The sequence below is a fragment of the Papio anubis genome, chromosome 19 (genome assembly GCF_008728515.1).
Source record: "Papio anubis isolate 15944 chromosome 19, Panubis1.0, whole genome shotgun sequence".
Classification (NCBI taxonomy): Eukaryota; Metazoa; Chordata; class Mammalia; order Primates; family Cercopithecidae; genus Papio; species Papio anubis.
Genome location: NC_044994.1, coordinates 68,645,585 through 68,671,966, shown reverse-complemented (window position 1 = coordinate 68,671,966; position 26,382 = coordinate 68,645,585). Strand labels below are relative to the sequence as shown.

The window sequence follows — 26,382 nt, the reverse complement described above, 5'->3', positions numbered from 1 at the left end:
TGAGGAAAAGTTGCTCATTTTATTCTGAATATCTCCTTGACCCACTTTCATTTTCATTCAGTCCCATCATATTTGACACACATTTGGAGTGGCATTCACCCCACCAAAGTCTCACACGCTCAGGTGTTCATGCACTTCCTAATTTACATACTTAATGACTTTCTTGTCCACCTACACACCCAGCGCTGTGGTAGGGGCTGGAAAAACCAGCTTGAACAGTTCCCCTGCTGCCCATGAGCAGCTTCCGGTAGGCACACCCATGGGGAGTGACAATGGGACTGTTCATTGCCAATGGGAAGGTGACCTCAGGGCCACGATCATGGGAGGGATGAGAAGGATGACGGCTGGGCAGCCCTCAGAGGCAGCAGCCTGTGCAGAGGTGCAGAGGCCACAGAAGAGCAGCTGGACGTGTGACCGATGAAACCGGTGCAGTGACGGGGCTGCGGCGGGAAAAGGAGGCTGATCATGGCGTGGGCGGCAGCAGGAGGAAGCCCTGCAAGGCTGGGCTTGGTTTCCCAGCAGTGCTTCCAGGGGAAACAGGACCAAGCCCAGTCCACGGGACGCCACTTATCTGGAAGCTGAATATTTGTCCAATGAACTAATGTCAAGACTCAGTGAGAAAATCATCCATCCATGGCATCTCTCTCCTGTAGTGACAGAGGTTGAATGGCAGGTACTCCCCACTCACCTTTCGTGAGGGGAGCTGATCCTCATAGTCAGGAAGTGAGCCCGAGGCACAGAGATGAAGGAAGTCCCTTAAAAGGATAAATGATGAATGACTTCGTAAGGAAAGAATGTGAGAAACCAGGCTATGCTGGCTTAATTCTTGTCATTAAGAAATGAGTTAGCAAACCAGTTCCTTAAACGTTTAGATTATTGTGGAAAAGAAACCATTAGAGGGTTGGAGGGAAATGGAAAGTGCTAGTAAGATACAGTATTTGCTGGCCGGGCGTGGTGGCTCACACCTGTAGTCTCAGCACTTTGGGAGGCGGATCACGAGGTCAGGAGATCAAAACCATCCTGGCCAACATGGTGAAACCCTGTCTCTACAAAAATACAAAAATTGGCCAGGCGTGGTGGCACACACCTATAGTCCCAGCTAGCTACTCGGGAGGCTGAGGCAGGAGAATTGCTTGAACCCAGGAGGCGGAGGTTGCAGTGAGTGGAGATCACGCCATTGCCCTCCAGCCTGGGTGACAAAGTGAGACTCTGTCTCACAAAAAATAAAAATAAAAATAAAAAAGATACAGTATTTGTTGCTAGGGATGATAGAAATGTTCCAAAATTACTGTGGTGAGAGTTGTAGAACTCTGAGTATACCAATCACTGTTGGATTGTACACTTTAAATGGGTGAATTATTTGGTGCACGAATGACTCCAACCACGCCATTACTAGAGACAGGATGTCAGGGGTTTTCCCTGGCGGCCCCCCAGACTGCAGTGACATGTAAGAGGCACCAGTCGGGCTTCTGCTCCTCTCACGGCTCTTGGGGCCACAGGGTCTTGGTGTGTCCTCCCTCCCCTCCCACTACAGACGATGGACGATTCCTCCCCATCCAACCACAGAACCCAAGAGAAGGCGTCCGTGGATAGGACCATCACGGTTGTGCAAGAAGGGGCACGCGGACCACGAGAGGCCGTCAGGGTCCTCTTCAGGATTCTTCAAATTGAAGCCCCAGGGGAAGACATCCCCTTCACGGATCATAAGCTGGGAGCCAGCAGATGTGCTATCCAGAGCAGGGAGAAACTCCGTCTGTGTTCCCCATCACTCCCGGGGGCACTTGACCACATTCTCCCTCCTCTTAACGTAAGCTAGTGCAAATGGAGTTTCTGTCACCTGCAGCCAAAAAGTCCTGAGAGAGATAGTATCATGATGGGCAAAGATCGATTCCAAAGCCAATGCAACACCGGATGTCAAGGTGTCTCGCTTGTCAATTTCTGACTTCAAAACTTATTTATTTATTTATTTATTTAATTTGACAAAATCTCACTCTGTAGCCCAGGCTGGAGTGCAGTGAGGTGATCTTGGCTCACTGCAACCTCCGCCTCCCAGGTTCAAGCAATTCTCCTGCCTCAGCCTTCCAAGTAGCTGGGATTACAGGCGCCCACCACCACGCCCAGCTAATTTTGTATTTTTAGTAGAGACAGGGTTTCACCATATTGGTCAGGCTGGTCTTGAACTCCTGACCTCAAGTGATCCACTCGCCTCGGCCTCCCAAAGTGCTGGGATTACAGGCATGGGCCACCGCACCTGGCTCAAAACTTTTAATATGACAAACTTTCATGTACTGGGAAACTACATTCCGCATTTATTATTTTGATACATTTAAAAATATTGTTGGAATTGAGAACTACATTTTCAAAAACCACAAACGATAACAACATGAAGCCATGAGTAGGCTGAAAGTGAGGTGAAAACAGCTGAAGCGTGAATGGAAAAGTCCAAAGATCAGATTGAGGAATTCTCCCATAAGGCAAAAGGAAAGGATAGGGATAGAAAAGAGAAAAGAAAGGCTAAGGGAAATGAGGATGGAAATGCCAACATCCGGTAGGGTACAGTGACTCACGCCTGTAATCCCAGCTACTCAGGAGGCTGAGGCAGGAGAATCACTTGAACCCAGGAGGCAGAGGCTGCAGTGAACTAAGACTGTGCCACTGCACTCCAGCCTGAGCAACAGTGTGAGACTCCATCCCCAAAAACAAAACAAACAGACAAAAACAAACAAACAAACAAACAAACAAACAAAAACGAAGTGCCAACATTGGGATGATAGGAATCCCAGAAAGAGTGACAAATAAAATCCAAGAGGAGAAAATTTTTTAAACTAATGAAGATATATTTCTGAAGGAAAAAAAGACTGATAGAATCAAAAAGACAGGGCAGGGGGTAAGGAAAAACCCACACCTAGACATGTTGTAGTTAATTTAATATAATCAAATACAAAGAAAATATTCCAAGAGCTTTCATAAGTAAAGAGCAGCTCACCTGCAAAGGAACAAGACCCAGACCGCCATTCGATTTCCGAACAGCCACACTGAATGCAAAACAGTACAGCCATATTTTTAAATAATTGAAGGAAAAGAAATTTTAACCTAGAATATTTTTTCTAGACAAACTGTCATTTGAATTTGAAGGTATAATAAATGTACTCTCTCATAGCTCTCAAATGGTTTGCCATACAAAGACTCATTTTTTGTGAGAAAACATTTTGGGAGAAAGCAATAAAAATAAGAGAAGCACAGCAGGTGTGGTGGCTCACAGCCATAATCCCAGCACTTTGGGAAGTTGAGGTGGGTGGATCAGTTGAGCCTAGGAGTTTGAGACCAGCCTGAGCAACATGATGAAACACAGTCTCTATAAAAAATAAAAAATAATTAGTTGGGCGTGGTGGTGTGTGCCTGTAGTCCCAGCTACCTGGGAGCCGAGGCAGAAGGATCAACCGAGCCTGGGAGGTGGAGGCTACACTGAGCTTTGAGTGTGCCACTGCAATCCAGCCTGGGCTGTAGTAGAATAAGACCCTGCATCAAAAAAGAAAAAGGAGAGAGAAACAGAACCCTGAAAATTGCTATAAGAGATAGAGAATTAGTGAAAACCAAATACTTTGGTAATGTTCATTATTCAAAAGAACCCAGAATTTAAATTCTGGGCAGTATCAAAAGATTAAATTTAGGCAGATGACAATATGACAAAGTACTTTTCCTCTTAGGAGAAAAATGCAGATATTAATAAGTTCAAGAAGTCAATAGGGATAAGTAAACATGAGACTATATCTTAAGATAAGGATAACAAGTATAAAAACAACTTCTGGCCGGGCGCGGGGGCTCAAGCCTGTAATCCCAGCACTTTGGGAGGCCGAGACGGGCGGATCACAAGGTCAGGAGATCGAGACCATCCTGGCTAACACCGTGAAACCCCGTCTCTACTAAAAAAAATACAAAAAACTAGCCGGGCGAGGTGGCGGCGCCTGTAGTCCCAGCTACTCGGGAGGCTGAGGCAGGAGAATGGCGTGAACCCGGGAGGCGGAGCTTGCAGTGAGCCCAGATTGCACCACCGCACTCCAGCCTGGGCGACAGAGCGAGACTCCGTCTCAAACAATAAATAAATAAATAAAATAAAAAAATAAAAATAAAATAAAAACAACTTCTAAACTAGCAGAAGAAAACTTGACCTATACAATCAAAATCAGCAACAAAAACAAAAAGGAAGAAATGAGAAGTTCAGTTAATTAAAAATGTAATAAGCTACCAGAAGTAAGTTTTTAAAATATGAGTAAATATAAGTACAAATAGGTTAAATCCACCAACTGAAAGACAGGTACTGTCAACCTGGAGTTAAAAACAAGAATATTAAAGAAACTCATGGAAGACAAAATGAAAAAAAAATGTTAGAAGTAAAAGAAATGAAAGTTTATATTAAGCAACTATGAACCTAAAGAAAGTTGGTATAGTAATCTTAATGTCAGACAAAGGAGAATATAAGGCTAAAAAATACCATGAGGCCAAAGGATGACATTACATAGTGATGAAGGCAGTCAAAGAGCTAGAAGTGATGTCCTTCATGAACTTCAGTGACAGCCTCAACGCACACTGAGCCACGGGCGACAGTACGGCGGGGAGAAATAGTTAAATCAATAATTGCAGTTGGAGATTTAGTACATCTTTTTCAAAAATGGACAGAGCAAGAAGACAAAAGCTCAGCATGGATGTCAAAGATCCAAACAATATGACTCATATGCTTGAGCTACCAGAGATAAGAAGAACTCCATACCTAAGAGAGTGCACGTGTTTGTGAACACACATGCGAGACATTTGCAGAAATAGGCCACGCGTTAGGCCGCAAAGGATCAGTATCATTCAGATGCGGCTCTCTAACAATACTGCAACAAAAAGAAATTTCTAAAACAGTGATCGTCGTTTAAAAGTCCCTTTGCTTGCAAACAACAAAACAACAAAACATACTACTAAGTAACTCTTGGATTAAAAAGAAAGTTAATTAATGTTTAAAACTAGGTGATAATGAAACCACTATACAACAAAAAAATGTGAGACATCATAAAAGCAGTGCTTCGGAGGGATGGAATTGCTAGCCTCGAATACATTTATGAGAAAATGAAATTACACTTAAATAAGCCAATTATTCAATTTAAGAAGCCGAAAAGGGAACAACACAGCAAAACTAAATAAAAGAGAAAACAATGAAAATGAAGATGTAATTCAATGAAACAGACAACAAAAACACTAGAGGAGATTTAAAAAGCAAAGGCTGGTTATTGAAACAAATTAATGGGTGAGATTTCTAGCCAGACAGAGGAAGACAGGAAGAGAGATGACCCAGAGCTCAAGATGCACAAAGAAATAGGGCAATGTCTTCCGGCCCAACGTATTAAAAACGCCACTGCGAACAACTGCTAATAACTTCGAAAAGCCGTATAAAGAAAAAAAGCCAAATTTCACACAGGGAGAAACACGGGAAATAAATAGACCAAAAGGTGTTTAAAAAATTGAAATGACCGGGCGCGGTGGCTCAAGCCTGTAATCCCAGCACTTTGGGAGGCCGAGACGGGCGGATCACGAGGTCAGGAGATCGAGACCATCCTGGCGAACACGGTGAAACCCCGTCTCTACTAAAAAAATACAAAAAACTAGCCGGGCGAGGCGGCGGGCGCCTGTAGTCCCAGCTACTCGGGAGGCTGAGGCAGGAGAATGGCGTAAACCCGGGAGGCGGAGCTTGCAGTGAGCTGAGATCCGGCCACTGCACTCCAGCCCGGGTGACAGAGCCAGACTCCGTCTCAAAAAAAAAAAAAAAAAAAATTGAAATGAGCATTAAAGATCTCCCCTTTTCAAAACGTCTCAGCCATAGATAGCTTTACAAGGGAGTGCTACCAAACAGTACAGCTCTTATGAGATGTAATTTACATGCCACAAAGTTCGCTCACTTAATGCCTACCACTCAACGGCTGTCATGTATTTCGAGTTGTGCAACTTTAGCAGTCACTTCCCATTTCCCTCCCCAACCTCTCCTCCCCACCCCTAGCCTTGCACAACCACTTATGACTCTTTGTGTCAACAGATTTGTCTATTGTGAACATTTCATACAAATAGTATATTTTATTTGTGTGTGTGCGTGTGTGTGCGCGCGTGTGTGTTTAAGAGACAGGGTCTCACTCTGTCACCGAGGCTGGAGCGCAGTGGTGCAATCACAGCTCACTGCAACATCAAGCTCCCAGGCTCCTGAGTAGCTGGGACTACAGCTGTGTGCCACCCTGTGTGGTTAATTTTGAAACTTTTTGTATGGACGAGGTGTCATTACGTTACCCAGGCTGGTTTCAAACTACCGGACTTAAGCAATTTGCCCTCCTCCGTGTCCCAAAGTGTTGGGATTACAAGTGTAACCCACCACGATGAGCACAATGGGGGTCCTTTGTGTCTGGCTTCTATTACTTGGTGCAGTGTCTTCAAGGTTAGTCCACGTTGTAGCATGTATCAGCAATCCATTCATCTTCATTGCCAAGTAGCATTCCATCATGTGGATACACCACGTTATACGTTCATTGCCCGTTCACTGGGTGATGGACGTTTGGATTCTTTTCACCTTTTGGCTATTATGAACAATGCTTTTATGAATATTTGTGTATAAGTTTTTGTGTGAACATGTTTTTCTTTTTTTTTCTTTTTTTTTTTTAAAAAAATTCTCTTTAGTATATACCTAGGAATACAATTGCTGGGTCATCTAATAACCCTATGTTTAACATTTTGAGAAACTGCTGATGTGTTTTCCACATTGGCTGCACCATTTTTATCCCTCCTAAAATCTTCACATCCTTGCCAACACTCATTATTATCTATTTATTTCATCATAGCCATTCTGGTAGGTGTAAAGGAGTATTTCATTACGGTGGGGTCTTTTGGGTTTGTTTTTGTTTTTAAGTCAGGGTCTCACTGCTGCCCAGGCTGGAGTACAGTGACCCCAATCAGAGCTCACTGCAGCTTTAAACTCCTGGGCTCAAGTCATCCTCTCTCTTCAGTCTCCCAAGTAGCCGGATTTACAGGCGCAAAAACCCATGTCGAGCGAATTCATTATAGTTTTTATTTGCATTTCTCTAGTGACTAATAATGGTCAGCTTCTTTTCATGTACTTGTTGGCTGTTGATACATCTGTCTTAAAGAAATGTCCATGTAGGGCCAGGCGCGGTGGCTCACGCCTGTTATCCCAGCACTTTGGGAGGCCAAGGCCAGAGAATCGCGAGGTCAGGAGATCGAGACCATCCTGGCTAACACGGTGAAACCCCGTCTCTACTAAAAATACAAAAAACTAGCCGGGCGAGGTGGCGCCTGTGGTCCCAGCTACTCGGGAGGCTGAGGCAGGAGAATGGCGGGAACCCGGAGGCGGAGCTTGCAGTGAGCTGAGATCGCGCCACTCACTCCAGCCTGGGCGACAGCGAGACTCCGTCTCAAAAAAAAAAAAAAAAAAAAAAGAAATGTCTATGTATATCCTTTGCCCGCAATGTTTAAATTGGTTGTCTTTCTATTATTGAGTTGTAAGAGTTCTGACTCGGCCCCTGCCTGAGGATGAAGACCCGCTAACGCGACCCTCTGTACAGGGAGAATGGAGAGACACGAACCGTCCGGGCACACCACTGATGGTACAGGTTTTGTGACTTCAGACCACGCATCTTTCTGGGAAGCCTCAGCACATGCTGCACACAGGATTCTCTCAAATCTAAGGATGAACTGCATGAAGCTTTAAGAACAGGTGCCCTTGGCCAGGCATGGTGGCTCAGGCCTGCAATCCCAGCACTTTGGAAGGCCGAGGCAGGTGGATCACCTGAGGTTGGGAGTTCGAGACCAGCTTGACCAACATGGAAAAACCCTGTCTCTACTAAAAAAAAAAAAATTAGCCGGGCTTGGTGGTGCAGCCCTGTAATCCCAGCTACTCGGGAGGCTGAGGCAGGAGAATTGCTTGAACCCGGGAGGCGGAGGTTTTGGTGAGCCGAGATCGCGCCATTGCACTCCAGCCTGGGCAACAGGAGCGAAACTCCATCTCAAAAAAAAAAAAAAGAAGAAAAGAAAAGATGCCCTTTAATGTCTAGGAAACTCCCAGTCTGGGGTTCTACCGGTCTCTTAAGAAACCTCACGGGCCTTGCTCTCTTGGTTACCACGTTAAGCTGCAGCCGGAGTGGTACGGAGGCAGGTCAGAGCTTCACAGCTGGCCTCGCTCACACACACACTCACGGTTTTACCCTTTGTGCACACATGTTGGATGATTTCTTCCATGTACCTGGCTTGATACACATTTACAGTTTCTACCACGCTGTCTCGCTCTGCCTGATTACAGGATATTAGTGAAGTTTTCGTTCACCAGCTATTGAAATCTCAAGTGTATAATTAATAGGGGCTGTAAAGGTTTAAATCGATTTCTATCATATCTATTAGAGGATGAGCTGTATTAGATAATGCATCGCAGACTTCCCAGGCAAATGAGGGGGACTTTGCTCTCTGAGAAATGTCATTCTGAAGAGAGGTCAGAAGAGTGGAGAGCAAACAGCTTGAGAGCTGCTTAGACAGCTGCAAGGATGCATTTCCTAGTCCAGAGGATGGTTACGTCTTTGAGTGAATGACTGAAGGAGACTGTGGGCTCCATTCTTGGAAGAGCCTTGAAGACAGGGGAGTGGAAGAAATAAACGGAGAGACAACCCCGAAGCAGACATCGCTTTCAGAGGCTCTTCTCTCTCGGAGTAGCATTAGGTAATGAAGGCTCAAGAAATGCAGTGGTATGGATGACCCCGGTGAAACGACATTAGAATTATTTTTAATAATTTAAATTCCCTTCTTGTCTGATGCTTTTTATGTTAACATTATGTAGAATTTTGCTGAGGTGTGTTTTCCTAAGGTTTAGAATTCTGGTCAGTCTTTATATGTCAAGATTAATTGCATCGTTATGGGAAGCCTACTTGAGACTCAAGTGCGAGGAGACAGAATAAAATAAAATTCTATACTATCCTGTCTCCTGGTTTGTGCAGCAGCCTCGTAATTATTACCAGTAAACCTTTTTCTCCCTACCCCCTTCCCCTGGTTCATTGTTAGTAATAATGACAGCGTGGAAAACCCCAAACAAAGCTCACCAAAAAAGGAAAAAAAAAAATACGGAAGAATCAGATTGACCCTCGGAGCTCTAAAAAGAAAAAAAGAAACAAAACAGAGCAATGCAACATCCTGGGACAACTCTTCCTGCCTCCTCACATAAGGTAGCCTCACCTCGACCTTTCCTGTCTCTCTCCCAAAATCCAATTATTTGTGACAATTAAGAGAACAAATGCAGAGGCGTGCACTTCCTTACTGCTTGCTCCTTGACTTCCGGCAAGGAAGAGCCAACGTATTAGAAGAGATGGGCATGAAGAAAGTAAGGAGGGAGCATTCTAATCGTTTCCATCTGGAAGATGTTCTTGAAACAGGGATCTGTGTCCCTGGTTCTTGCACATTTTAAAACAGAAGAAAACATGCCTCTTTCTGCCCGTGCAATGTGATCATAGAAAGCAAACAAAGCGAGTCATTTGTGAAATCCATTCTCTTCCCCAGCAGTTTCAGGAGTGGGCAAACCCATGACCCCCTGCCTCCTTTTTTGCTTTTGTGAATACGATTCAGGCTAGTGGGAGATTTGGCTGGTCTTCCCTGCTCTGAAATGGCAGGTTGTGGTCTTGGACCGCAGGCAGGTCACACCTTCAGAGCAGCTCCTAGTCCCAACTGACTGCGCCCCTGTGAGGGCCACACCGATTTCCATAATGAGACGTGACAAGCAGTGCTATTTTAATCCCGCCTTTGAGGTGGGAACGGAATACAAAGCAAAACACACTCTGATTTCCTCACCAGGCCATGGGAAGTGGCTACACGATTTCAGCTTAACCTAGTTCTTTTTATCATGTGCCACAAAAGATGCAATTTGTTGGACATAACAAAGTTAGAAAAACCTACGGATGTGAGGTTGCAAAATGGAAACGGAGCATGTGTGAGTTGTGTGCCTTCTGTGGCAAACAGGCCTGTGTGTTGGAAAGGAGTGCTGGGCTGTTGGACTTGTGTGGGGCATGTTGCGCTGTGGACGTGCCTTGGTTGAGCTGCCCCCAAAGCAGTTTGCAGTGACTGAGGTCTTCCAACAGAGGGGCTGGGACACAACTTGCCAAAACCTGGCACATTACCCCTTATTTCCAGATGCAGGTCTCTTTTTAACTCTCGGGTTGTCATAGCACCATTTATTTCTTTCTTAAAACAGTTTTCTTGAATCACATTTAACTATTCAAAAACATTGCCCTGATACTGATCATTTCCTTAAATATTTAAATAGCCCAACTCACAGTGACTCCCCCTACACACATATGCAGCCGTGTGCACACACACAGATACACATGCATGCACACCCCCACCATGTGCCGCATGCACACCTCCCACACACACACACACACACACGCTTTCCTGCATGCACATGCATGCGTGCGCACGAGCCCCCATCAGCGCCATGGTCTGATCAGCAACTGATGCTGAAGAAAGAACTCAAGAGAGGAAGCTACTGACCTGGCGTCATCCTATTGACTCTTGAGAGAGTCAGGGTTGGTTTGCAAAACCATGCTTTCTACATTTTGCTGTTTTTCAACATTTATTGAGTGTTATGTAGACCGGGCACTGTTAGGCAGCTTATGGGTAATTTCTTCAAGAAGAGTAAGTGGAAAAGCAAAAGTACACACACACACACACACACACACACGCGCACACACACATAAAGGAATCCCCCTGATCTTGGGGGTGGCCGGCGTCTTAGGTCCCAGCTCACCTATCAGAGGCCCCAGGGCAGCTTTCCCAGAAAAGCTAGGAGGAGTTTGTTGGAGCCCCCTTCCCCTCTAAGCTCCTCGCTGCTTCTCTCCAAAGGTCTTTTCCTGACACTTAGCCCACCCAGACCGAAACCCCCCTGCCTCTTCTGCACCAGCCCAGACCCACAGGGCCCTCCAGGCCTGCTCTCAGGGAGCCGCCAGGAGCTGATGAACCAGTTCACACTCAGCTGCTAATGGGTGGTAACGACTTCAGAGGTTTGCCCTGCTCTACCCCTGCAGGGTGCTACATTTCAAAAGCCATGCCAGCCAGGAAGAAGCCTTTTATCCAACCAGATGAATGTTTAATAACGTCATTCCACAAATTGGTGGCAGACGATGCCACTCAAATCATATTACATAAGTCCACCCTGCCTATTCATCAAACAAAGTCCTAGTCGGAGCACATGCACATTCATTCATCCGTTCCCTCATTCCACAAAGTTTCAGTGAATGTCTCCTATGTAATAGGAACAGGGGACCCAAAGAGAAAAAATGCACTCTGCCTGCCCGAAGGAGCCTCCCAGCCAAAGAAATGAAACAGAGCCATATACTCGAAACATGGTCAAATGCTCTAACAAATCAACAGAGCTGTGGGGCCTTGAGGAGGTAGCAGGTAACGAAGGGACTGATTTTCCCAGTCTGTGTGTCTCTGTCATGACCACAGCCGTGATGCCACTTGAAATTCTGCACATAGGCCGGGCACAGTAACTCACGCCTGTAATCCCAGTACTTTGGGACGCCCAGGAGGGTGGATCACCTGAGGTCAGGAGTTCGAGACCAGCCTGGCCAACATGATGAAACTCTGTCTCTACTAAGAATACAAAAATTAGCCAGGTGCTGAGGCAGGTGCCTGTAATCCCAGCTACCTAGGAGGCTGAGACAGGGGAATTGCTTGAACCTGGGAAATGGAGGTTGCAGTGAGCCAAGATCATGCCATTATACTCCAGCCTGGGCGACAAGAGCGAGACTCCATCTCAAAAAAAAAAATTCTGCACATCATGAAGCCAAACCCTCCAAGCCTGACTCCAGCATAACTTCTGTTATTTAACCCTCTGGTCCTCCGGTTTGGGGCCAATCACCCACCCAGTTTAACTCGCCTTGGAGGGTTTCTCCAACTCTGGGAGGACAGAGAACTCACAAAGGTAACCTACCTCAAAGCACGTTAGAAGTCAGCTTAACAGAGCCTGGTGTCCACTGTGCAGAGGATAGCTGTCCCCCAAAACCAGCACATAAATCAGTCCAAGGGGACAGCCCAGCAGTTTGGATTTTGCCTGGGAGTGATGGGTTGCTGACAATTTGGGATTCCCCCTACAAACATAAGAATGAGATCAACATGTTCAGATTTCAATTCAACGACCAGCACTTCCTAAGCTCTGAGTGGCACACACTCACTGTCTCTCCTACACATGTCTTTCCTCCTTGCCTGCAGGAACGTGACTGTGATCAGCCCTAGATGGAAAGTGCACATTATGCAAAAGACCAGGATACATCTTTTTTTTTTTTTTGAGACAGAGTCTTGCTCTGCTGCCCAGGCTGGAGTGCAATGCACAGTCTAGGCTCACTGCAACCTCTGCCTCCCAGGTTCAAGTGATTCTCCTGCCTCAGCCTCCCGAGTAACTGAGACTACAGGCTTATGCCACCATACCTGCTAATTTTTGTATTTTTAGTAGAGACAGGATTTCACCATGTTGGCCAGGCTGGTCTCAAACCCCTGACCTCGTGATCCAGCCACCCTGGCATTACAGGCGTGAGCCACCGCACCTGACCACATCTTTTTTTCCTCACATTTTTGGTGGTGGGGTGGATGGGGCCAAGTTGCTTCAGGGACTTGGGAGGCAGAGTCCCGGGTAGGTACTTGAAGACCATCCATGAAACAGCTGGACCAAATCTCTTGTCATATATATTTGCCCTGAAGTGTAAAGCGGTGAGCAAAAGCATTAAGTACATGTGTAATATTTCAACAGCTAATATTTTCATTTAGGTCTTATTTACGCTATAGTAGAACTGTGAATTCTTAGAATCTTTTTATATGCAAATGTGACAAAACACTAGGGCTCTTGTACAATCAGGCTGTTCCATATGCATGTTGTATAGCGTGGCCGTATAGAATGGGGGGAAAGTACTGAATTGGAAATCAGGAAATATGAGTTCTGGTCCTGGATGTGTGATTAACCTCTTTGAGACTCAATTTCCATATCTTAAAAATAATGTTAGATTAATGATCTCTTAGGTGCTTCTCAGCTCTGAAATGCAATGACATGGAGCATAATCTGACTATTTAAAATTAGTGTAGGCATCAATAATTATTGCAGCTTTGCTTTTATGGCATACTGTTTTAATCATGAACATACCATTTATTTGATGTCAATTTTTTTAAGGAATACAATCTCCAACTAAAACTTTTTTTGAGAAAAATATCCAGACAAACCACACGAAATTGCTTATATTTGACCATTTTTGACTGAACGAGTGGTAATTTTATGTGGCTCAACCTAATAGTATCTTTTAAAAAAGACCTACTTTAAGGCAAGATTTCCAGACATACGGTGATGTTTTAAAAATTATGTGAAAAATCTGCAATGCACACAGAGAAAGAGGATGTGTTATAAAATCTATTCACTGTAATTTTCCACACATTTTATATCTTAAAAATGAATAAAGTTTTTCCTGCTCATATTCTCTTCCTATTAAATAAAATCTTACCACCATTTACAAAGTTCTTCGTAGTTTAAAGCAGCTCTTACGTGCTGGTATTTTATAACGTCCTTAAGAAGTGGGTAACAGCATCGCTCCAATGTCACAAAGAGGAAACTGAGGCTGAAGAAGTTAAGTCATCTGCTCAAGACATCGGAAGGGGGTCTGGACTCCAGCCAAGGTAACAGCGTCCCAGAGGTCTTGCTCTCTCCCCTTCTGCCAGATGTGCAGCCCGTGAATATCAGCACATTAGGAAAGATACAAACATCATCTCCTGATCACCGAACGCACTGAAATGGAGGCTCCTAGTGATGAATGGGATGAACACACATTGAGATGAGAGCTGCCGCCTTCTTCTTTCTCTTAGTGTCACCCCAGAGCCGACAGAGCTGGTGGCTTGTGCTCTCCAAGGCCCGCCCCTTCCTGGGAGTTCTTGGCTCCCCGTAGAGGAGGTGATGTTCCAGGAGTCACCAAAACTTCTGCTTCAGGAGATCTGTCCAGTGGCCACGGAGCCAGGTCTCGCGTGCCACCAAACGGCTTCCTGGAAATGTTCCAATAACATGGATTCTTGCCAAGGGGACGGTAAATTTCTATCAGAAAAAATGTGATACTTTGGCAAAAACCAGACCTTGAGAACACATTGATCAGTTGATTTCCCACAAAAGAGAGTGGTAAAGGGAAACACAGCACTGCCGATATTTACAATTGCTAAAATAGTGAGATGACAATTCACAAATCAATCCATGTAATTAAAGCCAACGTGCTGGCCAGGGTGACCGTCAAGTGAGCATCTGAGCCAGAACCCCATTGTTTACCCGACTGGAACCTGACATGGAAACTAGGGCAAGGGGCTGCGGGGATGACTCAGAAGAACCAGGTCTCTTTAGGAAGCACCTCAACCAACAAATTGACAACAGGGACTGAGACAGGAACCTGTGCACTAATGTTGGAAGTAGCACTAGATTCGTAAGAACCGAAACGTGGAAGGAACACAAATGTCCTCCCTGACGAACCTATAAACAACATGTGATACCCATGTAATGACATATTGATACAGGCTACACCTTGGATGAATCTTGAAAATACTCTGTTCTGTGAACGAAGCTCATCACAAAAGACAAATACTGTCCAATTCCATCTTGTACTAGCTAGGGTTCTCCAGGGACACAGAACCCACGGAATGAAAATATAGAGAGACAGGGATATTTGTTTTTTATTATTTATTTATTTATTTGAGACGGAGTCTCGCTCTGTCACCCAGGTTGGAGTGCAGTGGTGCGACCTTGGCTCACTGCAAGCTCCGCCTCCCGGGTTCACGCCCTTCTCCTGCCTCAGCCTCCCAAGTAGCTGGGACCACAGGCGCCCGCCACCACGCCTGGCTACGTTTTTTGTGTTTTTAGTAGAGACGAGGTTCCACTGTGTTAGCCAAGATGGTCTCGATCTCCTGACCTCGTGATCTGCCCGCCTCGGCCTCCCAAAGTGCTGGGACTACAGGCATGAGACACTGGGCCTGGCCGGGAGATTTGTTTAAGGAATGGGCTCACATGACTGTGGAGGAAGGCAAGGCCATGATTGACTGGGGCAGGTGGACAGGCTGGGGACCCTGGGAAGAGCTGCAGAGGTCCCTCCGGGGAGACCAGCTTTTTCTCTCAAACTATGAACTGATTGGATGAGGCTCATCTGCACTGTGGAGATGAATTTGCTTTACTCCAAGTCTACTAATTGAAATGTTAATCTCATCCAAAAAATACCTTCACGGAAACGTCCACAATAATGTTTACCAAATATCTGGACACTGTGGCCCAACCAAGTTGACACTTAACATTAACCATCACACACAGATGAAACATCTAGAATAGACACATTCATAGCCACAGTAAGTAGATGAGGGTAGATGAGAGGGGCTGAGAGAAGGGAAATTGTGGTGGAATGGTTTTATATCGTACCACAATTTAAAAACAAGCAAGTACATCAATGAATGTTTTTATAAAGTAATCCAAACATGTGTGATAACTTTTTTCTCCAAAAGGCATTTCCTAGCAAAATGCTCACCTTCATTCTATTGGGCTAGGAGGATAGATTTTATCAAAAACACTTGTTAGTATCAACAGCTGTCATTCTTCCAGTGAGGAGTTTTCCTTTTTCTTCAAGTAATAAAGGGAAACCAGTGTATCTCCCTCTCCTGCCTCTCATAAACCCAGTTCTTTTGTGGAGAGCCATCCAGGCAGCCAGAGGACCCCCAAGAAAGCAATACACGCCACTCAGCCCTCCCCTTCCCTGGTCCGAAACAGGGCTCTACGCTTTGGGGAAAGTTTCTCATGGAAAGATGTGTGCACACACACTCATTCACACACACTCATGCACACACTCACGCACACACCCGTGCACACACGCACACACCCGTGCACACACTCATGCACACACCCGTGCACACACACACACACCCGTGCACACACTCATGCACACACCCGTGCACACACGCACACACCTGTGAACACACATGCACACACCTGTGCACACACTCATGCACACTCACGCACACACCCGTGCACACACACTCATGCACACTCACACACACCTGTGCACACACACTCATGCACACACCCAGTCCTCAGCAGCAGGTATTTGCCGAGGGGCTCCACACCAGCTCACACAGTTGCACAATTGCACCCAAGGCGTCACCTCGGGCAGCCAACGCATGGCACTCTCCCTGCCCTGTACATTCAGACTTTTAGGGGACAGCTGTTTGGCCGGATAGGGATGCCAAGAGCTGGAGCAACAGGAAGGAGGCAACGCCGAGTGGTGGAATTTCAAAAGTCCGTGGAGAATCATGGGTTTCGTCTGCATTTTAGAATCCCAACTGTGGTCCTTAGATGATGTATGAATTTTTAAACCATGATGGGGATTTTAGAAAAGTAGTATTTTGTAATAAAAAAGGAAGAGGAAAGGAAGAAAATATTACATTAAGCTCTAAGCCAAATAACATTAAAGATATTTAATGATGAGTATGACCTCCAACCTCTGAGACGAGATGACTGCCTGGTGAGCACCCCTACCCACCTCCACTCCAGGCTGAGTCCCCAGGGGCAGGAGGCAGCTGAATTTGGTAAATACAAATCCTCCTGGTTCAGGGGTGTGGTCCACATGAGAAGCAGCCAGGGACCACTGGCAAGAGTGGGGACCCAGAGTGGCCCCGAGGAAGGGCAGGCCTGGCCAGGCACTGCCTCATCTCTGAGAGGAGCCAGATGTGGGATTTAGATGTAAAATCTTCCATTTAAAGTATTGGTCATTTGTTGAGGTTTGTTTGTAAAAACTGTAGAACAAACACAACTGCAGGCTGTACTGGGTGACCTATGTATGCCTTCCACCACCAGAATGACTTAGATAAAGAAGAGACAATTCATAATAGCTGAAAGGTGGAAGGAACCCAAACGTCCACCCTGAAGAATCTATAAACAATGTGTGATACCCACGTAATGACACATTGATACCGGCTACACCTTGGATGAATCTTGAAAATATTCTGTTCTGTGAACAAAGCTAGTCAGAAAAGACAAATACTGTCCAATTCTACCTTGTACTAGCCAGGGTTCTCCAGGGAAACAGTACCTATGGAATGAAAATATATGGAGAGAGGCAGATTTGTTTTAAGGGATTGGCTCACGTGACGGGAAGCCGGCATCAGGGTCCTGGAGCCTGGTAAGCTTATAGTGGAGAAAAAGTCCTAAATGACCTGTTAATTAGGGTCTGGAAATAGTGAATCCATAGATATTCCCCAACCTCACTTTAATTTCCCTCCCTACCCCGTCTTTAGAAGTGCTAATGGCAAAGAAAACACAGGGGAAAGAGGAGAAGCAAAGGCTGGGTGTGGACGACCTCCCAGGCACTCAGAGCTCAGACATCGTGTGGGATAGGACCCAGGAGGCCGAACAGAGATCACACCTGTCAGGCCAATCAGGGGGACAGGGAAATGCTGTGGAATTGGTGGCAAGAGAATGGTGTATTGAGTCAGCGGGTTTCCAAATAGGCTTTATTCTGGCTTTTAGGTTTCAGGACGTTTTCTAGTGGCCTGCCTTAACCAAAGTAAATATGTATTGAAATAAAGGCACAGAGGCTGGGCGCAGTGGCTCATGCCTATAATCCCAGCACTTTGGGAGGCCGAGGCAGGCGGATCATGAGGTCAAATCGAGACCATCCTGGCTGACACGGTGAAACGCCGTCTCTACTAAAAATACAAAACATTAGCCAGGCATGGTGGCTGGTGTCTGTAGTCCCAGCTACTCGGGAGGCTGAGGCAGGAGAATGGCGTGAACCCGGGAGGTGGAGCTTGCAGTGAGCCGTGATGGCGCCACTGCACTCCAGCCTGGGCGACAGAGCGAGACTCCGTCTCCAAAAAAAAAAAAAAAGAAAAGAAAAGAAAAGAAAACAGGCCGGGCACAGTGGCTCATGCTTGTGATCCGAGCACACTTTGGGAGGCCAAGACGGGCAGATCACCTGAGGTCAGGAGTTTGAGACCAGACTGGTCAACATGGTGAAACCCTGTCTCAACTAAAAATACAAAAATTAGCTGGGTATGGTGGTAGGCACCTGTAATCCCAGCTACTTGGGAGGCTGAGGCAGGAGAATTGCTTGAACCTGGGAGGCGGAGGTTGCAGTCAGCCAAGATTGCACCACTGCACTCCAGCCTGGGTGACAGAGTGAAGACTCCACCTCCAAAATAAATAAAATAAATAAATAAATACAAGAAAACAAATGAGCAAAACGCATACCAGTGAGGTGTCCCTGGAACAAAGGTCCTCAGGTTGGAAGTGGGATTGGAGTAAATACCAGGGAGGAGGAGCGGCGCCCGTCCGGCAGACGGTGTCTCCCGCATGAACGTGACCCAGCTGGGCTGGCAGATAGGGAAGAAGACACAATCGTACCTTCCAGCAGCGCACGGTGGAGTGTAAGGAACCAGTCATCCTAAGACAATGAAATAATTTCTTTACTAAAAGGAAAATAATATGTTATGGGAGCCTAAAGGGTAGCAAGTCTATAAAAGTTGAAGTTAAAATTGTAAAAAGGAAAGAACACCCTGGCGGCTCAGAGTTGCATTCCATCACATCCCTTGCTGCTGGGCCTCACTTTCTGCCTGGCTCCCTCCAGTGCGTTTAAAAATTGCTCTGAACGCAAACTCAGAGAAAACAGAGGCACTCGGCAAGTGGAGATTTTGCTTCAACTGATGAGGACAGCCTCATTCTGCAAGAAATTCTACCGGCTCACCCCGAGGCATCTTCTGACCAGATACCACCAGCGGCAGGGAGTTTCACAGAAGCGACTAGGTCTACGTAAGTAGAAACACTGTTTTTAGAGAATTTTCAAGTGAGATGCTCTCCTCTGCCAATGAAGACTCTGACTTTGCTCTGCCAGTGTTTAGAGCAATAAGATACCAAAATGGTTAAAAGTCAAACCATCTATTCTTCTAAATACACTATACTGAAAAATGACAGATCCATCTATTCATTTTGGGAACTGTATTCTTCATGCACTATTATTTCTTTTCAACTCCTAAATTATATGCTATAGTAGTTCCTAGAAAAGGAGTCAGATGAAAATAGGGGGAACTGGTGACTAAATTTCACTCGACATAGGATGAACACACACGTTATTCATATACTCTAAATCTACACTTGGACAAATTTGTTTGGAAAAACCCTATATGAGATTGCTCATTATTATAATCATCTTGATGTTTCAATGAGTTTTTGGTCTATATTAAAGTTGATTTTAGGATATGGTCATTTCTTGGAGTGGCACACAATTTCATGGAAGCAGGGCAGAGGCGTGTGGGCATATATTTCATGACGGGCACATGGGTGCTGGAGGAAGGAGGTTAAACAAATGATATTTTAATTTTTGGCTGGTTTGCTGAAATTTCAAGAGAGCCTGCCCAGCACATCTGAGGACGAAATGAAATTTTTTGTATACCTATGAAACACACAGCATGTGGCATGGAAGAGACACTTGGTACCTTTATTCATGAATGGGGGCCCCACACCGACTAAAGAAGGGAAGGCATGGGAAGGGGAGAGGAACCGTCCTGGGACAGAAATGAAAGAGAAGGAACTGAGACACCCACCTGCTGGGGCTTTTCTCGGGCTCTGCCTGGCAGAACCCCGTTATCTGTTGCATCTCCACTCAGCGCTCACCTTCTCTTCCCGCCGAGCAACCCGCCAAGCCAGGGAAACAAGTCCTGCCAGCCAAGCTCCCGCACCCCACAGGCCTGCCTTCATGTCATCATCACCATCATCATCATCATCATCATCAATGACATCTGTAGCTACAGTCACTGGGACTCAGCCGCCTGACTAACCCGAGCGTCTTTCTGCCTCGGTTTCTGCACAGCTCCTCCTCTTCCTGGAGCTTACAGGATGGCGTTCCTCAGCCTCCTATGTGTGTCTGTCACCTCTCCTGAATGGGCGGCTCTTTGAAAGGGGGATGCTATTCCCATTTACTGTGCATTCCCACCCGCAACGCTGAGTAAATGCGGCCTCAGTCCTTGGTGAGTAGTTGAATCTTTACTGCCTTTGGGCATATTTGTTGAACATCATAGTGTAACCATTGTAGACAGTTCCATCTATAATGCCAATTAGAATGTCACACTGATTGCATCCCAGCAGGGACCCCTAACAGGTGAACCAGTCACCAAAACCAATATCCGTGGCCAATGTGACGACACAGATATTGCTCTAAAAACCTTCATTTGGGGGCCAAGCACTGTGGCTCACACCTGTAATCCCAGCACTTTGGGAGGCCAAGACGGGCGGATGACTTGAGGTCAGGAGTTTGAGACCAGCCTGGCCAAAAACATGGTGAAATCCAATCTCTATTAAAAATACAAAAAATTAGCTGGTGTGGTGGCACGCACCTGTAATCCCCTCTACTAGCGAGGCTGAGGTGGGAGAACTGCTGGAACCCAGGAAGAGGAGGTTACAGTGAGTTGAGATCGTGCCATTACACTCCAGCATGTGAGACAGAGTGAGATTCTGTCTCAAAAAACAAACAAACAAACAAACAAAAAACAGAAAAAGCAAAACCCATCATTTGGGATGGTTTACATTAAATTTTAATGTTGCTTTTTTGTGGATTTTACAAAGGTCACAAATGTACACTTAGATATTTGTGTTCTCCCGCAAGATATTATGAATCTTTAATATTATAAATGTATCGGCCGGGCGCGGTGGCTCACGCCTGTAATCCCAGCACTTTGGGAGGCTGAGACGGGTGGATCACGAGGTCAGGAGATGCAGACCATCCCGGTGAACAGGGTGAAACCCCATCTCTACTAAAAATACAAAAAATTAGCCAGGCATGGAGGCTGGTGCCTGTAGTCCCAGCTACTCAGGAGGCTGAGGCAGGAGAATGGCATGAACCAAGGAGGTGGAGCTTGCAGTGAGCTGAGATCGTGCCACTGCACTCCAGCCTGGGTGACAGAGTGAGACTCCGTCCAAAAAAAAAAAAAAAAAAAAAAAGAAAAAAGAAGAAAAAATATTATAAATGCATTCAATCCAATATCACAAATTAACTAAGATGGGAGCAACATTGATCATCCCACTGTAAAAACTCCATGGCTCCAGCAACAATTGTATGCCATTAAAATAATGTACATTCTGGAACACTATCAATTGGGATGGGAAAAAACAGGTTCTGCAAGCTACTCAATGTCATACAAATGCCCTGCTTTCTAAACAAGCACATGGCTTACGGTGATGGGAGAAGAGAGGTTCTGGAAAGGGTTAAAACCCTGTGCCTGCGGACACTGCCTGTACCTGCAGACCACCTCCATCTGAAGGTAGCTGCAAAGCCATTTGAAGCCATCTCACTTTCACCAGGGCAGAGGGATGTGGTTTGAATACGAATGTCCTTTCCAATTTGCAATATTGTGTATTAGTTCCATTGTAGTCTGCTTACCTTCCTTGCTATGTTTTTTTTTATTTTTATTTTTTTGTTTGTTTGTTTTGAGATGGAGTCTCCCTCTGTCGCCCAGGCTGGAGTGCAGTGGCACGATCTCAGCTCACTGCAAGCTCCGCCTCCTGGGTTCACACCATTCTCCTGCCTCAGCCTCCCGAGTAGCTGGGAGTACAGGAACCCGCCACCACACCTGGCTAATTTTTTTTGTATTTTCAGTAGAGACGGGGTTTCACCATGTTAGCCAGGATAATCTTGATCTCCAGACCTCATGATCCGCCTGCCTCAGTCTCCCAAAGTGCTGGGATTGCAAATGTGAGCCACCGTGCCCGGCCCCTTGCTAAGTTTTTAGGGAGCAAATGACCTCTGGGCAACCCCTTTCAACTACAAAGTTCCATTATCAGAGCAGTATAATATTCTTTAAAGAACACCAACAAATACACAGGCATGCTTTCAGTAACTGCAACTCTATGCCCAGTTCACAGTTAAATATGCTGACATGGCAGGATGCAATGATTTTCCCACATCACAGATCAAGTTATTAGATCAGTTTTTGATTCTTTTCAAAGTGCTTTCTCATATGTCTTTCAACCAAATCTATTTACTGAATCTCCATGTAGCACTTATTTTGTATCATGCTCTATTCCACATGCTTTAAAAATATGAACTCACTTAAGCCTCACACAGCCTGCGAAGTAGGTCCTGCCACTCTCCCTATTTGCAGAGGAGAAAACTGTGGCCCGGCCACTGGTCCTGCAGTTGGGAAGCAGTAGAGGCAGTGTTCAAACACAGGCAGCCTGGCCAGAGCACACGGTTCCAACAACCACACTGTGCTGCCTCTAACAAACTGTGAGCATCCACTTCCCAAGCTTTGTTCTTTTGTCTTGTGTGGGGAAGGTTTTATTTTAATCAACTGTATACACCAGGCTTTGAAAAGCAATTTGTCTCAAACCATAAAAGGATGAAACTTGGATGACAATTGTAAGCCTCTCCATTCCCCTTCCCCCTCAGCCCTTCTAAAGGCCTGTCATCTGTGGGCCCACCTGCCCAGAATCCACCTGGCCGAGACCCACCTGTCTAAAACTCCCCTGCCCAGGACCCACCTGCCCAAGACCCACCTGTCTAACACTCACCTGGCCAGAACTCCCCTGCCTAGGACACACCTACCCATAATCTACCTGCCCAGAATCCACCTTCCCAGAATCCACCTACCTAAGAGCCATCTGCCTGGAACTCACCTGCCCAGGACCCATTCACCCAAGACCCACCTGCCCAGGACCCCACCTGTCCAAAACTTACCTGACCAGAATCCACCTGCCCATGACCCGCCTGCCCAGGACCCACCTGCCCAGAATCTAGCTTCCCTGAACCCACCTTCTCAGAATCTGGCTGCTGAGAATCCACCTGCCCAGAACCCACCTATTCCAGAATCCACCTGCCCGGACCCACCTGCCCAGGACCCACCTGCCTAGGACCCATCTATTCCAGAATCCAACCACCCAGAACCCACCTGCCCAGAACCCACCCCTCCTGCCCAGAAGAACCCACCTACCCAGGATGTACCTGCTGAAGACCCACTCCACCTGCCCAAGACCTACTCCACTTACTCAGGAGCCATCTGCCCAGGACCCAACTGCCCAGGCCCTCACCCACAGAGAGCCAGGTATGGCCACACCTGAGTCCTTTCCTCATCAAATGACTTCTGATGTCCACCTCCTTGGGGCTAAGTCTTGGAGCTGCCATTTGCTGCCTTTGTGAGTTTGGGTGAGTTACACTGGGGGACAGAACCCTCCAAGCAGTGTGAACTCCAAAGAGCCAGCACTCCCAGCGAACTCACCCACACCAAATCTGGAAGAGCAGCCATGTCTTGTGACCTTCCAGGCACACCAACTGCAGCCCAAAGTCATCCCCAGACATTTCCCAAGCCAGGAACAAGTGACACCCAAGGCATGCTGCCTGGCCACAGAAGCAGGTCTTTTGCCTTTCACCCTTAACCGTTTTGAAGTCAGTGATGTCCCCAAAGGGGCAGGTCTTTGGCCTTTTATCCTTAAGCATTTGGAAGTCAGTGATGTCCCCAAGAGGGTTATTGCTTCCCCAGGGAATCACAGTTTAGTGGCAGATCCTTTCCAACCCACAACAGCTGTCATGCCTGAGACAGTTCAAGCAAGCTTGAGGGACATAGGAAGAGAGCATCCCAGGCCCGTTCTGATCAGTGGGAATCTAAGATCTCCTGGGGAAGGCGAGATTTGAATGTGTCCTGGAGAGCAGGTAGGCATTGGTGGTGGACACTGTAGTGGGCCACCCAGAGTCCCCCTCAACCAAGCGCTGTCCCGCCAGCTGCAGAAAGGGTCGACTATTGACAGCCCCTATCTGGGGACTCTCCAGGAACTGCCCTTCTTGAAGGGAAGCTCACCCAAGCACTGGACACACCCTCCCTGGACACAGCCTATCCCCAGCGAGGACCAGTTGCAACACCTGGCCTCCTGCCTCAGGTGGAACGACTCTCAGGGCTCCCAGATTCAGAGCCCTCCGTGGGGTCGGCCGAGGCCTCTGTTGCAACTATTCCTCAGTTCACCTTCTTCTTCTGCCCACCCTGGGTCCTGCCATTCTTCAAGTGTGGCTCCTGAGAGCACTGGCCTGTGTGCCCCTGCATGCAAATCACAGCTGACCGTGTGAGCACTCACCGCAGGGGAACAGCTTTCCACCGCCTCCACCTTTGCCTCTTGACCAAGCCCTCTAGCAGCACCAGGCCTCAGCTTCCTCATCTGTAAGACAGGGGTCAAAATGGTCTTAATTCTCAGAATGTCATAAGCATGAAATGAGCACGTGCACAGAAAGCCCTTACTCAGGCTTGGTGTGTAGTGAACAAACAACAGAAGTGCTTGGTGTGCAGTGAATACACAATACAAGCGGTGATATGTGGCCGGGCGCAGTGGCTCACCCCTGTAATCCCAGCACTTTGGGAGGCCGAGGCGGGCCGATCACAAGGTCAGGATATCGAGACCATCCTGGCTAACACCGTGAAACCCCATCTGTACTAAAAATACAAAAAAGTAGCCGGGCGAGGTGGCGGCGCCTGTAGTCCCAGTTACTCGGGAGGCTGAGGCAGGAGAATGGCGGGAACCCGGGAGGCGGAGCTTGCAGTGGGCCAAGATGGCGCCGCTCACTCCAGCCTGGGCGACAGAGCGAGACTCTAAAAAAAAAAGAAAAAGAAAAAGAAAAAAAGAAGTAGCGATATGTATGATGATGTTCTTCGTCACAGAAAGCATGGAAAATACAGAAAGACACAGAGAAGACAGTAAATTCACCCATGCGTCTACTTCCGGGAAACAGGTCGTACCACGATTTCGGGGGGGGGGTGCACGCGCATGCGTACCAACACGCGGGCCTTAGGAAAATCAACTCGGGATCCCAGCGTGGACCCACACACGCGGCTGCCATTCTCACCCGCTTTTCTGCTTTAATTTTCTCCTTAAATTGGTCATTTGCTGTGAAATGCACATTCCACTTCTGGGTAGTGTGCACCGCCCTTCTCCCCCACGGAGTGCAGGAAGGTGGCAACGCGGCTGTGCTCCAGGCCGAGGCCACGCAGCTGGGGGGTGGGGGCGCACGCGGGGGCGGCCCTGGTGCACGAGGCCTTTCATTTGTTGGTTACAGCTGGAAGAATTCGGATATAGTTGTTGACCGAGAGAAGAATCCAAAACTGAGGAGCGGAAAATAACGAAGAATGAAGAAAGGAAACAGGAAGAGGTTGACCTTATGGATGGAAAGGGAGCTCCTCTTTCTCCAAAGCCAGAAGGAAAAGGAAGATTTAGAGCAGAGGAGGGTAAGTTTCCCCCGGATAATATGGATCCAGTTGCATAATGCGGCCAGGATGTTATCTGCAAAGAAGCTGTGGGGAGGAGAAGGCAGAGCAAGGAGAGCAGGGCTGAGGTTGTGGGAGATTCAGCCGGAAATGACAAAACAGAAACAAAACGTGACCAAGGCCATTTGGGGTCCAGCTGAAGTTCAGTGGCTTAGATGTGTAGCAAGTCCCATGAGCACTGTTGTACGACTTGCCCACAGCTGTTCACATATGGACTTTGCAGCTCTCATTCACTCCAGCCGTGGCGGGAGAGCCAGAGAGCCAGGCAGGTGCGTGGGAAGGGAGAGAAGAAAGGGAGGACGCGCTGCGGATTCCGTATTTACCCTAGTAGTCATCCAGACACGCTTCCCTCTCCAATCCCCAAAAAGGAAGAGGCAGAAACTGTCTACCAGTTAGACGAGAGGTGTCAGTGCCCCTGGAGGCTGTGGCCATTGCCAGGGAGACCCCACTCTGCACAGCTCACAAACACACCGTGTGTGTGTGTGCGTGTGTGCAGGGTCCTCACCCGCCCTGGGCAGCAGGTGGGGAGTTCTACGTCCACTTTGTCACGCAGACAATGAAGGGGACCGCAGAAGGGGCTTCCCCAAGGACACAGAGCCAGTGGCCGCCTCACTGTGTGCCCCTCAGCAGGCGTTTCCACACTGCCTGGCAACTTTGAGAACAGCCGCTCTTGCTCGGTCTCCAGTGAAACTTGAAACCATTTGCATCTGCAAGTACTTTACTTATTCCATTTGAAAGGCATGCACATTTTTAAAGGGACACTGTTTTTAGCTCCTGCGTCCCTGAGTCATCCCGCATAATCTGACTTTATGAGACAGGGTCCCCTAAGGAGTGTCCTTGTCTTGACAGTCCTGTCTTGAAAGCTGTGCAGACCAAGTGGTGCCATATATATTGTTTTAAACTTATGGACTACCTAGAAAAAAGGTGCAATAGTAAAAAAAGCAAAACTTTTACTATTCAATGACAAACACAGACAGAAAATATGGAAAAATTAAATGTTAATGTGTTGGGATGACTGGG

General features: G+C 46.9%; 1 long non-coding RNA gene across 2 annotated transcripts; it reads right to left on the bottom strand.

Annotated features, from left to right (window-relative positions):
- Positions 1 to 25,044, bottom strand: LOC116271497. 2 transcript variants are annotated; one of them, XR_004180114.1, is made up of 4 exons: positions 24,945 to 25,044; positions 24,182 to 24,262; positions 12,008 to 12,164; positions 1 to 755 (listed from the first exon to the last, which is right to left on the bottom strand). It is a non-coding gene; the product is annotated as an uncharacterized LOC116271497 (long non-coding RNA). The 2 variants fall into 2 exon arrangements; XR_004180113.1 differs by lacking the exon at positions 24,945 to 25,044 and having other exon boundaries at positions 24,182 to 24,510.
- Between the last annotated feature and the right edge of the window lie 1,338 nt (positions 25,045 to 26,382).